At 61.2% G+C, this 13,918-nt stretch overlaps 2 long non-coding RNA genes across 5 annotated transcripts; both read left to right on the top strand.

The window, feature by feature from the left end:
- The first annotated feature begins 1,699 nt into the window (after positions 1 to 1,699).
- On the top strand, positions 1,700 to 4,666 carry LOC137453580 (uncharacterized). 4 transcript variants are annotated; one of them, XR_010990399.1, is made up of 4 exons: positions 1,700 to 2,014; positions 2,701 to 2,833; positions 2,936 to 3,103; positions 3,767 to 4,666. It is a non-coding gene; the product is annotated as an uncharacterized lncRNA (long non-coding RNA). The 4 variants fall into 4 exon arrangements; XR_010990401.1 differs by lacking the exon at positions 2,701 to 2,833 and having other exon boundaries at positions 2,918 to 3,103; XR_010990400.1 differs by lacking the exon at positions 2,701 to 2,833 and having other exon boundaries at positions 2,914 to 3,103.
- A 5,831-nt stretch (positions 4,667 to 10,497) lies between these two features.
- On the top strand, positions 10,498 to 11,660 carry LOC137453579 (uncharacterized). Its single transcript, XR_010990397.1, has 3 exons — positions 10,498 to 10,942; positions 11,067 to 11,308; positions 11,421 to 11,660. It is a non-coding gene; the product is annotated as an uncharacterized lncRNA (long non-coding RNA).
- Positions 11,661 to 13,918: the final 2,258 nt, after the last annotated feature.

Here is a 13,918-nt window from a genome sequence, read left to right as displayed (position 1 = left end):
TGATTCCTGCTGCACCAATAAGTGATTCCTGCTGCACCAATAAATGATTCCTGCTGCACCAATAAATGATTCCTGCTGCACCAATAAATGATTCTTGCTGCACCAGTAAGTGATTCCTGCTGCACCAATAAATGATTCCTGCTGCACCAATAAATGATTCCTGCTGCACCAGTAAGTGATTCCTGCTGCACCAATAAATGATTCCTGCTGCACCAGTAAATGATTCCTGCTGCACCAGTAAATGATTCCTGCTGCACCAATAAATGATTCCTGCTGCACCAGTAAGTGATTCCTGCTGCACCAGTAAGTGATTCCTGCTGCACCAATAAGTGATTCCTGCTGCAGCAATAAATGATTCCTGCTGCACCAATAAATGATTCCTGCTGCACCAGTAAGTGATTCCTGCTGCACCAGTAAGTGATTCCTGCTGCACCAATAAATGATTCCTGCTGCACCAGTAAATGATTCCTGCTGCACCAGTAAGTGATTCCTGCTGCACCAATAAGTGATTCCTGCTGCAGCAATAAATGATTCCTGCTGCACCAATAAATGATTCTTGCTGCATCAATAAATGATTCCTGTTGCAGCAATAAATGATTCCTGCTGCACCAATAAATGATTCCTGCTGCACTAGTAAGTGATTCCTGTTGCACCAATAAATGATTCCTGCTGCACCAGTAAATGATTCCTGCTGCACCAGTAAGTGATTCCTGCTGCACCAATAAATGATTCCTGCTGCACCAGGGGGGTCCCTGCATGCATTCCCACACGGGAGTCTCCTGTGCCTAGCAGGAGAAAACTCTGCTCTCTTTCTGCTCCATGTCAGTCTAGGAAGTAGCTTTCGGGGTAGCCTGTGGGGCACCGGAGCACCGCAGCAGGCCGCATGGCTTCAGGAGGATCCAAGGGCGGCTGCGTCTGAGGCACAAAGGCAGCAGCGAGGAACCTGCCTGCGGCCTCCGATGGAGGCCTCGGGTGGAGCATCGCTGCCCAGGGGTCCAACCCAAACTGGGTGTGAGAGACATCGACCTCTGGCACATTCCCCACTGTGGGGCAGCCACCAGCCTGCAGCACGGGGGCTGGAGTAGCTGCAGCTGTTTGTGGGGGACCCTTCCCTGCCCCCCTTCATTGCTGCAGCAGAGCTCCCCTTCGGGGGGAGAGGGGATGTGTACACATCTGACTAGGAAAGGACCGAGCTGCTGGCCGGGCAGTTTGCTTCACATTCTGCCTTTTGGGGGGAGAATCAAAGGGAGCGGGGGGATTCTGGGCGGACATGGGGCAGGGGGATGCTGCAGCAGAGGAGCAGGTGAGGGCTGGGGGCACCCCCCTAAACCGCTGACAAGTCTCGGAGGGGACCACAGAACATTTCACAGCGTCAGTGCCGTGAGAGGCGATGCGGAGCAGACCCTCTCCAGCTGGAGAGGGAGGAGTTGGAGCGACTGCTGTGTCACAAAACTTTGGAAACGACCCCCCGTCTCCCCTCTCTGTTTTAAAGGCTGTGAGAATCGTAATGAAGTCACACAGGGGCTTGAGCTATAAGCACAGCCTGCGGCCGTACCCATCATAAACAGAGGCTTTTACCTGCGCGCGGTGTAGGGTTTCGATTTAAATGCCAAAACATCCCGAACGGGGCCGGGCCGAGCTGCTGCCCACGCCCAGGGCAGTGCTCAGGGCCGCCCCCGCGTGCGTCACGGGCGGCACCGCCGCCGTGCCGCGGCGCGTGCCGCCCCGAGGGCGCTCAGCGCTGCAGCGAACCGCGCTGAACGCTTGAAATGCTGGAAAGTTGTTAGGGGGAGAAGGGAAAAGGGAGAGAGAGCCTGACTCGATCGCTGACATGGGTACAACTCCTGCGCCGCAGCGAGGCTCCAGTCCCGCCAGGGCGATAGCGTCGCGATCGTTGCCATGGGTTCAGCGCATGCGTCGCAGCGAGGGTTGTTCGCGCGCACGGGGCTGGCGGCTTTAAAACGGCGCTCACTGGCCCGCCGGGGCTATCGGGTTCCTGCTCGCTCCGTGCTAGGTGAGTGCCTGCCTCCACAGCTCTCCGGGGCTTTCCTCTGGCAGCTGCAGGACCGTACTCTGGCTTTGCTTGCAGGGGGGTTCCCGGAGCCGAGCCGGGACCGTTTGGGAGCCGCGACGGGGCAGGGGACTCGCGCACTACCGGCCGGGGCTGGGGCCGGGGCGAGCGGGCGGGCCGGCCGGGGCGAGCGGGCGGGGCGGGCCGGCCGGGGCGGGGCGGGCGGGGCGGGCGGGGCGGGCGGGCGGGCGGGCCGGGGCGAGCGAGCGAGCGGGCGGGCGGGCCGGGGCGAGCGAGCGAGCGGGCGGGCGGGCCGGGGCGAGCGAGCGAGCGGGCGGGCGGGCCGGGGCGAGCGAGCGAGCGGGCGGGCGGGCCGGGGCGAGCGAGCGAGCGGGCGGGCGGGCCGGGGCGAGCGAGCGAGCGGGCGGGCGGGCCGGGGCGAGCGAGCGAGCGGGCGGGCGGGCCGGGGCGAGCGAGCGAGCGGGCGGGCGGGCCGGGGCGAGCGAGCGGGCGGGCGGGCCGGGGCGAGCGGGCGGGCGGGCCGGGGCGAGCGAGCGAGCGGGAGGGCCGGGGCGAGCAGCAGTCAGGAAGAGTCAGGAGGGGTCTTCTCCCGGTAATAGTAAGTGCTCTTCTAGCGTGGCACCTGTCGTCTTTGTGTTCCTCCCCGTAACTCCAAATTCCCTTCCTAGTGCTCTCACTGCCTTTCCAAGTCTCCCAGTAACTCCCCCACAGCTCTGCGAGTTAAATGAATGCCAGAGAAAAATGAGATGCCTGTGCAGTGTTTTTCTAGGGTGCAGGGAAACCTACTCACAGCTTTACAACGTGAGTAACTGAGAGCTAAGCTTTGCTTTTTGCTCCACTCCTTACCGTTTGACTCTTTGCTTTCCACTTGGTCGACCAAGCAAGGCTGATGTCACTTCACAGTCGCTACCCCGTTGGTGCCTGCCTGCGAGTGCCAGGACCCTTCCCGGAACCACAGGACAGAAGGAGGGTTTGTCTCTCTCGCGGTGCCCTGAGCAGGAGTCGTACCAACACAGGCTCAGAAAGCTGAAACCATCGAAAGATTTAATTAGAGAGCAACAGGCATTAGAGGTTGGTTGATGGCCAGGGAGAAATGCACCGACTGCAAGGCAATGGGGGCGTAGTAAATCCTGGGGAACAGGGAACACACTCGGAGACGCAGAGCCACGCAACAGCTCTCACAGAGAGGCGCAGCAAAAACTCAGCTGCGTCCCGAAGGCGCAAACCCTACCAAGAAGGGCGTCCGTGGGTCGGGGCTATCAGAAGCAGGGCAGCCCCTCAGCTGTCTCTGTCTTTCCTACCGCGATGCCACGTGGGGGTGGGCGATTGTGGGGGGGTTACAGACCATTGCAAAAACAGGGCGGAGGGCTTGCCAGCGCCGGGCAAACCAACCCCAGGGGCGGCTGCTGCCAAGAGGCCTGGTCACACCTAGCGGAGCATGTTGGAAACTGGGGACATTCAGCGTATCCCACAGCAGAATGTGACTCCGGCTGAGAGAGGATGAACTCAGAGGGGGCAACACACATCAATGCATTATAGTCACTGTGCGAATAGTTAGAAGTCGGTCTAACCTCTTTCCCTCCTGGCTTAACACCAGCCTGGCGTCCAGGACTCAACATACGCACTGCACAGCAACCCACAGAGCTCCTGGGTCATCCCACCTGTACTTGTTCCTGCTGTCCCTGCAGCAATGGACTGTTCCTGATTTTTTTTTTTCCTCTTTTCCTTTCAAAGTCAGACTGATTCCTGATTCTTCTCCACATCCCTGCCCAGTTCCAGCACCAGAGAGACTGCCCTGAGAGAGAACGAGCCGGGATAACCAGGGACTCGCCTCGAGGAGTCGAATACCACGTGCCAAGAGTGGATGACAGGGCTGTGACAGGGGAGCGGGAGGGGAATGGAGGGGTGGCTTGTGGCGGGTGAACGCCCATTCTGAAGACAGGGTGGAGGGCTTGCGAGTGTTCTACTAAACTCTCTGCTTCCCAGCTGACTCCAAATTATTTCTTGCTGGATTTGGTCCTTTCCTTTTTTTTTTCCCCCCTCTGTTGGGAGGGAGGAGGGGGGGAGCAGGAGAGAGATTCTCAGCCTCGACACCATCCAAGCTCTGAGCTCCCAGGTAAGGGTCAAATCGCTGCAGCGACGACACAGCCGAGGAGCGGGCGAGCGAGGGGCGGGGGCAGCCTCTCCCAAACGCTGCCGGCGGACTGCTTGCCCGAACGTTCCCGGAGGGGACGGAAACCCATGACAAAACGTAAGTATTAGCGTGAGGTATTGTAGCGGAGGAAAAGCCATGCTGTTCCTCCAGAGGTTGCAGAGCAGTAGTAACGTGTACGCCAAAAGGTTTCCAATGGCCCTGAGCGGCAAATTAAAACCGCACAACACACACAAAGGAGACCCCACTGGTTTTATATTCAGTTGTTTAATTTGAATGGAAAGGCCTCTGAAGAGAGGCCAGCTGAGTCGCTCCCCACGCACCCGGAGGCGATGCCCCCCCTGACCGGTCAGCGTCCCCCCCCACTTCAGGGGGTTTGTGGGCATCTATGGTGGGTGTGGGGGGTATCAAAGAGGAATTCAGGGACATGTGGGAGCCAATGGAGGGTCACCTGGGGGCACTTCAGTTGGATGGTTAGGGTTAGTTGGGGGGGGGGAGTGGGGGCTGGCTTGCTGGCAGCCTCTGGTGTGTGTGGGGGGTTGGCCAGCTTGGCAGCGGCGGCCTCTGTTATTGGGCGGGGGGGTTGGCTGGCTTGGCGGCGGCAGCAGCGTCTGTTGTTGGTTGGGGGGTTGGCCGGCTTGGCAGCGGCGGCTTCTGTTGGGTGGGGGGCGGGATGTGTGGCTGGCTTGGCCACAGCCTTTGTTGTTGGGTGGGGGGTGTTGGCTGGTTTGGTGGCAGCCCATGTTTTTGGGTGTGTGTGGGGGGGTGGCTGGCTTTTTGGCGGCAGCTTCTGTTATTGGGTGGGGTGTGGGGGGGGGGGGGCTTGGCCTGGCGGTGGCCTCTGTTATTGGTTGGGGGGGTGGGATGCGTGGCTGGTTTGGCGGTGGCCTCTGTTATTGGGTGGGGATGGGGGGGGTCGCTGGCTTGGCGGCGTCACCCTCCATTTTTTGGGGGGGTTGGGGGGTGGCTGGCTGCAGCAGCTTCTGTTGCTGGGGGGTATGGGGGGATTCGCTGGTGCGGCGGCGGCCTCTGTTTTTTTGGGGGCTTTGGGGACGCCTGGCTTGGGGGCGGCAGCTTCTCTTGCTGGGGTGGGGGGGTTGACTGGCTTGGTGGCAGCGGCTTATGTGGTTGGTTGGGGAGGGTGGCTGGCTTTTTGGCGGCGGTCTCTGTTGGTGTTGGATGGGTGGGGGGGTGGCTGGCTTGGTGGTGGCAGTGTCTGTTGTTGTTTGGGGGGTTGGCTGGCATGGCAGTGGCAGCCTCTGTTGGGTGGGGGGTGGGATGTGTGGCTGCCTCGGCAGCGGCCTCTGTTGTGTGTGTGGGGTAGGGGTGTTGGCTGGTTTGGCGGCAGCCCATGTTTTTGGGTGTGGGGGGTGTGGCTGGCTTTTTGGCGGTGGCCTCTGTTATTGGGTGGGGGTAGGCTTGGTGGCAGCGCCCTCTGGTTTTTGGGGGGGTTAGGGGGTGGCCGGCTTGGTGGCGGCAGCTTCTGTTGCAGGGCTGGGGGGTGGCTGGCTTGGCAGCGGCGGCCTCTGTTGTGACTGGGGTGGGTGGGATGCGTGGCTGGCTTGTCAGCCGCCTCTGTGTTTTGGGGGGTGTGGGGGGTGGCCAGCTTGGCGAAGGCAGCTTCTGTTGCTGGGGTGGGATGCGTCGCTGGCTTGGCGGCAGCTTCTGTTGCTGGGGGGCATGGGGTGGTTGCTTGTCTTGGCGGCGGCCTATGTGGCTAGGTGGGGGGGCTGTGGCTGGCTTGGTGGCGGCCTCTGTAGTTTGGGGGGGTTGAGGGGTGGCTGGCGCAGCGGCGGCAGCTTCTGTTGCTGGGGGACATGAGGGGATTTGCTGGCTTGGCGTCAGCGTCCTCTGTGGTTGGGGGGGTGGCTGGCTTTTTGGCGGCGGCCTCTGTTGGCGTTGGGTGGGTGGGGGGGTGGCTGGCTTTGCAGCGACGGCCTCTGTTATGGGGTGGTGGGCAGGCTGCCTTGGCGGCGGCAGTGTCTTGTTGGTTGGGGGTTTGGCTGGCTTGGCAGCGGCAGCCTCTGTTGGGCGGGGGGTGGGATGCGTGGCTGCCTTGGCAGCGGCCTCTGTTGTTGGGTGGGGGGTAGGAGTGTTGGCTGGTTTGGTGGCAGCCCATGTGTTTGGGTGTGTGTGGGGTGGCTGGCTTTTTGGTGGCAGCCTCTGTTACTGGGTGGGCTGTGGGGGGGGGCTGGCTTGGCTTGGTGGCTGTGGCCTTTGTGGTTGGGGGGGGGGCTGGCTTGGCGGCGGTGGCCTGTGTTGAGTGTGGGGGGACTGGCTTGGTGGCAGCGGCCTCTGTTGTGACTGGGGTGGGTGGGATGCGTGGCTGGTTTGGCGGCGGCCTCTGTTATTGGGTGGGGGTTGGGGGGGTGGCTGGTATGGTGGCGGCGCCCTCTGTGGTTTGGGGGGGTTGGGGGGTGGCTGGCGCGGCGGCGGCAGCTTCTGTTGCTGGGGGGCATGAGGGGATTTGCTGGCTTGGCGTCAGCGTCCTCTGTGGTTGGGGGGGGTGGCTGGCTTTTTGGCGGCGGCCTCTGTTGGCGTTGGGTGGGTGGGGGGGTGGCTGGCTTTGCAGCGACGGCCTCTGTTATGGGGTGGTGGGCAGGCTGCCTTGGCGGCGGCAGCGTCTGTTGTTGGTTGGGGGTTTGGCTGGCTTGGCAGCGGCGGCCTCTGTTGGGTGGGGGGTGGGATGCGTGGCTGCCTTGGCAGCGGCCTCTGTTGTTGGGTGGGGGGTAGGGGTGTTGGCTGGTTTGGTGGCAGCCCATGTTTTTGGGTGTGTGTGGGGTGGCTGGCTTTTTGGCGGTTGCCTCTGTTACTGGGTGGGCCGTGGGGGGGTGCTGGCTTGGCTTGGTGGCGGTGGCCTCTGTTGTGACTGGGGTGGGTGGGTGGGATGCGTGGCTGGTTTGGCGGCGGCCATTGTTATTGGGTGGGAGTTTGGGGGGCAGGCTTGGTGGCAGCGCCCTCTGTTTTTTGGGGGGGTTGGGGGGTGGCCGGCTTGGCGGCGGCAGCTTCTGTTGCTGGGGGGTGTGGGGCAATTTGCTGGCTTGGTGGCAGCGGCCTCTGTTTTTTGGGGGGCTTAGGGGATGGCCGGCTTGGTGGTGGCAGCTTCTGTTGCGGGGCTGGGGGGTGGCTGGCTTGGCAGCAGCGGCCTCTGTTGTGACTGGGGTGGGTGGGATGCGTGGCTGGCTTGTCAGTGGCCTCTGTTTTTTGGGGGGGGTGGGGGGTGGCCAGCTTGGTGACGGCAGCTTCTGTTGCTGGGGGGCATGGGGTGGTTGCTTGTCTTGGCGGCGGCCTGTGTGGCTGGGTGGGGGGGCTGTGTCTGGCTTGGTGGCGGCGGCCTCTGCTGTGACTGGGGTGGGTGGGATGCGTGGCTGGTTTGGTGGCGGCCTCTGTTATTGGGTGGGGGTTGAGGGGGTGGCTGGTGTGGTGGCAGCGCCCTCTGTGGTTTGGGGGGGTTGAGGGGTGGCTGGTGCAGCAGCGGCAGCTTCTGTTGCTGGGGTGGTGTGGGGGTTGGCTGGCTTGGCGGCAGCGGCCTATGTGGTTGGTTGGGGGGGTGGCTGGCTTTTTGGCGGCGGCCTCTGTTGGTTGTGGGTGGGTAGGGGGGTGGCTGGCTTTTTGGCAGTGGCCTCTGTTACTGGGTGGGCCGTGGGGGGGGGCTGGCTTGGCTTGGCGGCGGCCCCTGTTATTGGGTGGGGGTGTGGGGGAGTGGGGGGGTGTCTGTCTTGGCGGCGGCGGCCTATGTGGTTGGGTGGGGGGGCTGTGGCTGACTTGGTGGCGGCGGCCTCTGTGTTTTGGGGGGCTTGGGGGCTGCCTGGCTTGGCAGCGTCCGCTTCTGTTGCTGGGGTGGGGGGGTTGGCTGGCTTGGCGGCAGCTTCTGTTGCTGGGGGGCATGAGGGGATTTGCTGGCTTGGCGGCAGCGTCCTCTGTGGTTGGGGGGGGTGGCTGGCTTTTTGGCGGCAGCCTCTGTTGGTGTTGGGTGGGTGGGGGGGTGGCTGGCTTTGCAGCGATGGCCTCTGTTATGGGGTGGTGGGCCGGCTGCCTTGGCGGCGGCAGCGTCTGTTGTTGGTTGGGGGTTTGGCTGGCTTGGCAGCGGCGGCCTCTGTTGGGTGGGGGGTGGGATGCGTGGCTGCCTTGGCAGTGGCCTCTGTTGTTGGGTACGGGGTAGGGGTGTTGGCTGGTTTGGTGGCAGCCCATGTTTTTGGGTGTGTGTGGGGTGGCTGGCTTTTTGGCGGTGGCCTCTGTTACTGGGTGGGCCGTGGGGGGGTGCTGGCTTGGCTTGGTGGCTGTGCCCTCTGTGGTTGGGGGGGGGGGGGGCTGGCTTGGCGGTGGTGGCCTGTGTTGGGTGTGGGGGGACTGGCTTGGTGGCGGCGGCCTCTGTGACTGGGGTGGGTGGGATGCGTGGCTGGTTTGGCGGCGGCCTCTGTTATTGGGTGGGGGTTGGGGGGGTGGCTGGCATGGTGGTGGCGCACTCTGGTTTTTGGGGGGGTTAGTGGATGGCCGGCTTGGCGGCGGCAGCTTCTGTTGCTGGGGGGTGTGGGGCAATTTGCTGGCTTGGTGGCAGCGGCCTCTGTTTTTTGGGGGGGTTAGGGGATGGCCGGCTTGGTGGCGGCAGCTTCTGTTGCTGGGGTGGGATGCGTCGCTGGCTTGGCGGCAGCTTCTGTTGCTGGGGGGTATGGGGTGGTTGCTTGTCTTGGCGGCGGCCTATGTGGCTGGGTGGGGGGGCTGTGGCTGGCGCGGCGGCGGCCTCTGTTGTGACTGGGGTGGGTGGGATGCGTGGCTGGTTTGGTGTCAGCATCTGTTATTGGGTGGGGGTTGGGGGGGTGGCTGGTGTGGTGGCGGTGCCCTCTGTGGTTTGGGGGGGTTGAGGGGTGGCTGGTGCGGCAGTGGCAGCTTCTGTTGCTGGGGTGGGGGGGGGGTTGGCTGGCTTGGCGGCAGCAGCCTCTGTGGTTGGTTGGGGGGGTGGCTGGCTTTTTGGCGGCGGCCTCTGTTGGTTGTGGGTGGGTAGGGGGGTGGCTGGCTTTTTGGCAGTGGCCTCTGTTACTGGGTGGGCCGTGGGGTGGGGGCTGGCTTGGCTTGGCGGCGGCCCCTGTTATTGGGTGGTGGAGTGGGGGGGTGGCTGGCTTGGCAGCAGCGGCCTCTGTTATGGGGTGGTGGGCTGGCTGCCTGGCGGCAGCAGCATTTTTTGTTGGTTGGGGGTTTGGCTGGCTTGGCAGCAGCGGCCTCTGTTGGGCGGGGAGTGGGATGCGTGGCTGCCTTGGCAGCGGCCTCTGTTGTTGGGTGGGGGATAGGGGTGGTGGCTGATTTGGCGGCAGCCCATGTTTTTGGGTGTGTGGGGGGGTGGCTGGCTTTTTGGCAGCGGCCTCTGTTACTGGGTGGGCTGTGGGGGGGGGCTGGCTTGGCTTGGTGGCGGTGGTCTCTGTGGTTGGGGGGGGGCTGGCTTGGCGGCGGTGGCCTCTGTGGTTGGGGGGGGGCTGGCTTGGCGGTGGTGGCCTGTGTTGGGAGGGGGGGGGGACTGGCTTGGTGGCGGCGGCATCTGTTGTGACTGGGGTGGGTGGGATGCGTGGCTGGTTTGGCGGCGGCCTCTGTTATTGGGTGGGGGTTGGGGGTGGCTGGCTTGGTGGTGGCGCCCTCTGTGGTTTGGGGGGGGTTGGGGGGTGGCCAGCTTGGCGGCAGCAGCTTCTGTTGCTGGGGTGGGGGTTTGGCTGGCTTGGCGGCAGCTTCTGTTGCTGGGGGGGGGGTGGGGGGGGTTGCTTGTCTTGCCGGCGGCCTATGTGTTTGGGTGGGTGGGGGAGCTGGCTTGGCGGCGGCCTGAGTTTGGGGGGCGTGGCTTGGTGGCGGTGGCCTCAGTTGGATCCAACTGAAAGGTCCTTTTGGAGCCCCTCCAGAGCCTCCCCATATACCTCTCTGTGTGCCCGAATTCCCCTTTGATACCCCCAGATCCACCTTAGATGCTAGCAGGCCCCTTAAGAGCGGGGGCAGCACTGACCAGGTAGGGGATTCTCACCCCTGTGTGTGGGGGGAGGCTTCACTGGGCTCTCCTCAGAGGTTACTTCCATTCAAATTAAAGAGACCAAAACCCAAAGAAACCTCAGGACAAAGAATAAAGGCAAAAGAAACAAAGGATCCCCCCCCCAACACACACTGAGGAGGGTTCCCCCTCTTTAATTCCTTGAGACCCATTTCGTAGTTCTGTTTTCAAACTGCTTTGCTCTGCTTGCAATCGGCTTCTACCTGCTAGCAGCCTTTGTGTGTAACGGAAGAGACGCAGCGGGGGTGAGTTCAGAGCCTTGTTACCTCGCACTTAGTGCCAGTCCTGACTACCTATATGAACAGGAGAGATTGGCAGTCTTAGGGCGAGTCGGCTCGGCTCTCTGTGAAGCCGGAGGATTTCCTTCCCCCGAACAGACGGCGGCTCCGCCCAGCCGGGCTGCCTCTCACCAGGCGCGCCGGGGCTCGGCTCCCCCGGGCGCCAGCCGGCTCCGCCGAGGTCTGCTCTCAGCTCGTCTTCCTTTAGCTTCCGTGGGTTCCCTTCGTCCGGCTGAGCTCCGCACCAGGTTAGTGCCAGCCTCTGTCGCTGTCCGCGGTTCCCGTGTAGGTGCTCCGAAGGTTCGATACGCCTGAATGTTCTAGGAGGGGATTAAAAACCCTAAGACTTCACATAAGTCGCTGGTAAGAAAAGGAGGAAAACTATCTGCAGAAACCCGGAAAACGTGCAGCAGACTTCTGGGAAATAGTCCAACCTCCTCTTTCACAGAAGTAAGGTGAGTTTGTGAAACCGCTCGGCTCCAAGACCTTTAGGAGAGATCCCACAGCCGTCCAGGGCTGTAGCGAGCCCTATAGAACTCCGGCAGTTACCCGAGCCGTGGCGTTCGTCTTTTCCCCCAGATCGGTTTCCGAGGACCGCGGCGGGACCCCTCTCCGTCGGGCCGCGGGGCCCGCCGAGGCGCAGGACCTCTCCGGGCGCCCCCTTAGAGGCTTCTCAGGCAGAGCTCTTTTAACTCAGTCAGATCACCCCAGGAAGAGACAAGAGCCTTCAGGCAGGAAAAGGACTGCTGGCAAGGGAAAGGGGTAACGTGTAAGCCCTAAGGGGGCGTCCCACAAGGGAGAAAGGCAAATCGCTGCCACAGGTAAGAGCCCTCGGGGTGGAACCAGGGGGTTCCACTAAGCATTCCAATGGGGGGAGACTGCAAAGGTTTTCATATAGCAATTGACCCTCTTCTTTACTATCCATGTAAACAGGAAAGTTTCAGTTTTAGGGTGAGTCGGCATAGCGCTTTCAGCGAAGGAGAAGATTTTTCCTCGCCTCAGCCGGCGGCGACTCAAACTCCCCGCGGCAGCTCACCCGCGGGGCCCCCCGAGACGAGGAGAGGCGAACCGAGGCGAACGGAACCGGACGGAACCGGCGCGGGGCTCCCCGAGGCGAGGCGGAAGGAACCGGCACGTTGGGGGCTTGGCGGGGCTCAGCTCCTCGCTCAGATTCTTCCCGGTTTCCTTGGGCTCCCTTCCAGGTAAGCGCCAGCCTCTGCCGCTCTCGGGGGTTCTTACGTAGCAGCTCGTTGGAAACGCTTGCACGTTCTCGGAGGGGATTAAAATCCCTAAGAGGCCAGCTAACCCTGACACCCCTCTCTTGCAACTTCATAGCTCTGCTGTTTAACTAGGCGCAGCAGTCTGGTATTAATTTGTCTGAAAAGAGGCTTTGAAATGCGCTGCATGGGGTTCTGAAAGACGTAAACTTACAGTGCGTATCTCTAGTACACAACAGCTCACGGATTTTCCTTTGCGTTGTAGGGTTTTTGAACACTCACCGGTTTCGGCGTCGGGTTGGTTTTTCTCGGAACGGAAAACCTTCCGAGCGGAGGCCGGCGGGGCGCTTCCCACGCGCGGCGGCAAGAGACGCCCCCCCGACCGCTCAGCGTAAGTCCGCCGCTTTCAATCGATTCCCCTTTGGTAGGTACGTTGCCAAAATTGGCTTTGCTCTACGCGCAAATCGCTTTTCCGTTCCGGCATCACTTGCATCTCAGAGAGGAGATCCGGTGGTGGGGGGGGGTACCTTCAGAGCCTCTTTACCGTCGCAATGAATACCATTCCTGAATATCTCTATAGAGAGGAGAGGATTGTACTTGGATTTATAGTCTCGGGGCGAGTCGCCTCGGCGCTCTCAGGCAAACGAGAGGGTTTTCTTCCCCTAAAAGGGCGGCTCGGCGCGGCTCGGCGCGGCGCGGCGGCTCGGCGCGGCTCGGCGCGGCGCGGCGGCTCGGCGCGGCGGCTCGGCGCGGCGCGGCGGCTCGGCGCGGCTCGGCTCGGCGCGGCTCGGCGGCTCGGCGCGGCTCGGCGCGGCTCGGCGGCTCGGCGCGGCTCGGCGGCTCGGCTCGGCGCGGCTCGGCGGCTCGGCTCGGCTCGGCGCGGCTCGGCGGCTGCGAAGTATCTACTTAGCAATCGATCCCATTCTTTCCTGTCGATGTAAACAGTTGTTTTATTTTTTCAGTCGTAGGGTATGTGTTGCGCAATCGGCGGGCGAGGGGGAAAACGGTTCCTATCGGCATGTAAACTAAGGAGCCAAAAAATCCCAGATGACGTAAAAAAGCCCAAAGCAAAGCGACGACCCTCGCGGCACAAACGAAGACCCCCCGTTCCTGAGCAATCGTTACACATTTCATAGATGTTTTCAAGCCGTGCGTTACCGTATTTGGAATTCGTTTTTACATTACGGAAACCTTGGTATTTAACAGGACAGATCCAGCGGGGGCAATTGCAAAGCTTCTTATGTAGCAATTGGTAATACTCTTGACTATCCACAGAAAAAGCAGGTATTTTTAGCAGGATTTTCTGTTGACGAAACGACGCGGGGCTCTCTGAAACGAAGAGACGAAACATTGCAATGCTGGCCTGAAATGAAGTGGTGTGGGGCTCTCTGAAATGAGACCAGGTGAAATGGAGCAATGCTGGCCTGAAATGAACTGGTTGTGGGGGCTCTCTGGACTGACAAGAGGTGAAATGTTGCAATGCTGGCCTGAAATGAAGTGGTGTGGGGGCCCTCTGAAATGAGACCAGGTGAAATGGTGCAATGCTGGCCTGAAATGAACTGGTGTGGGGCTCTCTGAAATGAGACCAGGTGAAATGGAGTAATGCTGGCCTGAAATGAACTGGTTGTGGGGGCTCTCTGGACTGACAAGAGGTGAAATGGTGCAATGCTGGCCAGAAATGAAACGGTATGGGGGCTCTCTGAAATGAGACCAGGTGAAATGGTGCAATGCTGGCCAGAAATGAAACGGTATGGGGGCTCTCTGAAATGAAATGATCAAATGGTGCAATGCTGGCCAGAAATGAAACGGTATGGGGGCTCTCTGAAATGAAATGATCAAATGGTGCAATGCTGGCCAGAAATGAAATGGACTGGGGGCTCTCTGAAATGAAATGATCAAATGGTGCAATGCTGGCCAGAAATGAAATGGACTGGAGGCTCTCTGAAATGAAATGATCAAATGGTGCAATGCTGGCCAGAAATGAAATGGACTGGGGGCTCTCTGAAATGAGACCAGGTGAAATGGTGCAATGCTGGCCAGAAATGAAACGGTATGGGGGCTCTCTGAAATGAAATGATCAAATGGTGCAATGCTGGCCAGAAATGAAATGGACTGGGGGCTCTCTGAAATGAAATGATCAAATGGTGCAATGCTGGCCAGAAATGAAATGGACTGGGGGCTCTCTGAAATGAGACCAGGTGAAATGGTGCAATG

This window comes from Melanerpes formicivorus, unplaced genomic scaffold (genome assembly GCF_026170545.1).
Source record: "Melanerpes formicivorus ecotype bairdi unplaced genomic scaffold, bMelFor1.0.p_v2 SCAF_68, whole genome shotgun sequence".
In the NCBI taxonomy this organism is placed as follows: domain Eukaryota; kingdom Metazoa; phylum Chordata; class Aves; order Piciformes; family Picidae; genus Melanerpes; species Melanerpes formicivorus.
The sequence above is the reverse complement of the archived record's forward strand: the minus strand, read 5'-3'. Positions and strand labels throughout refer to the sequence as shown.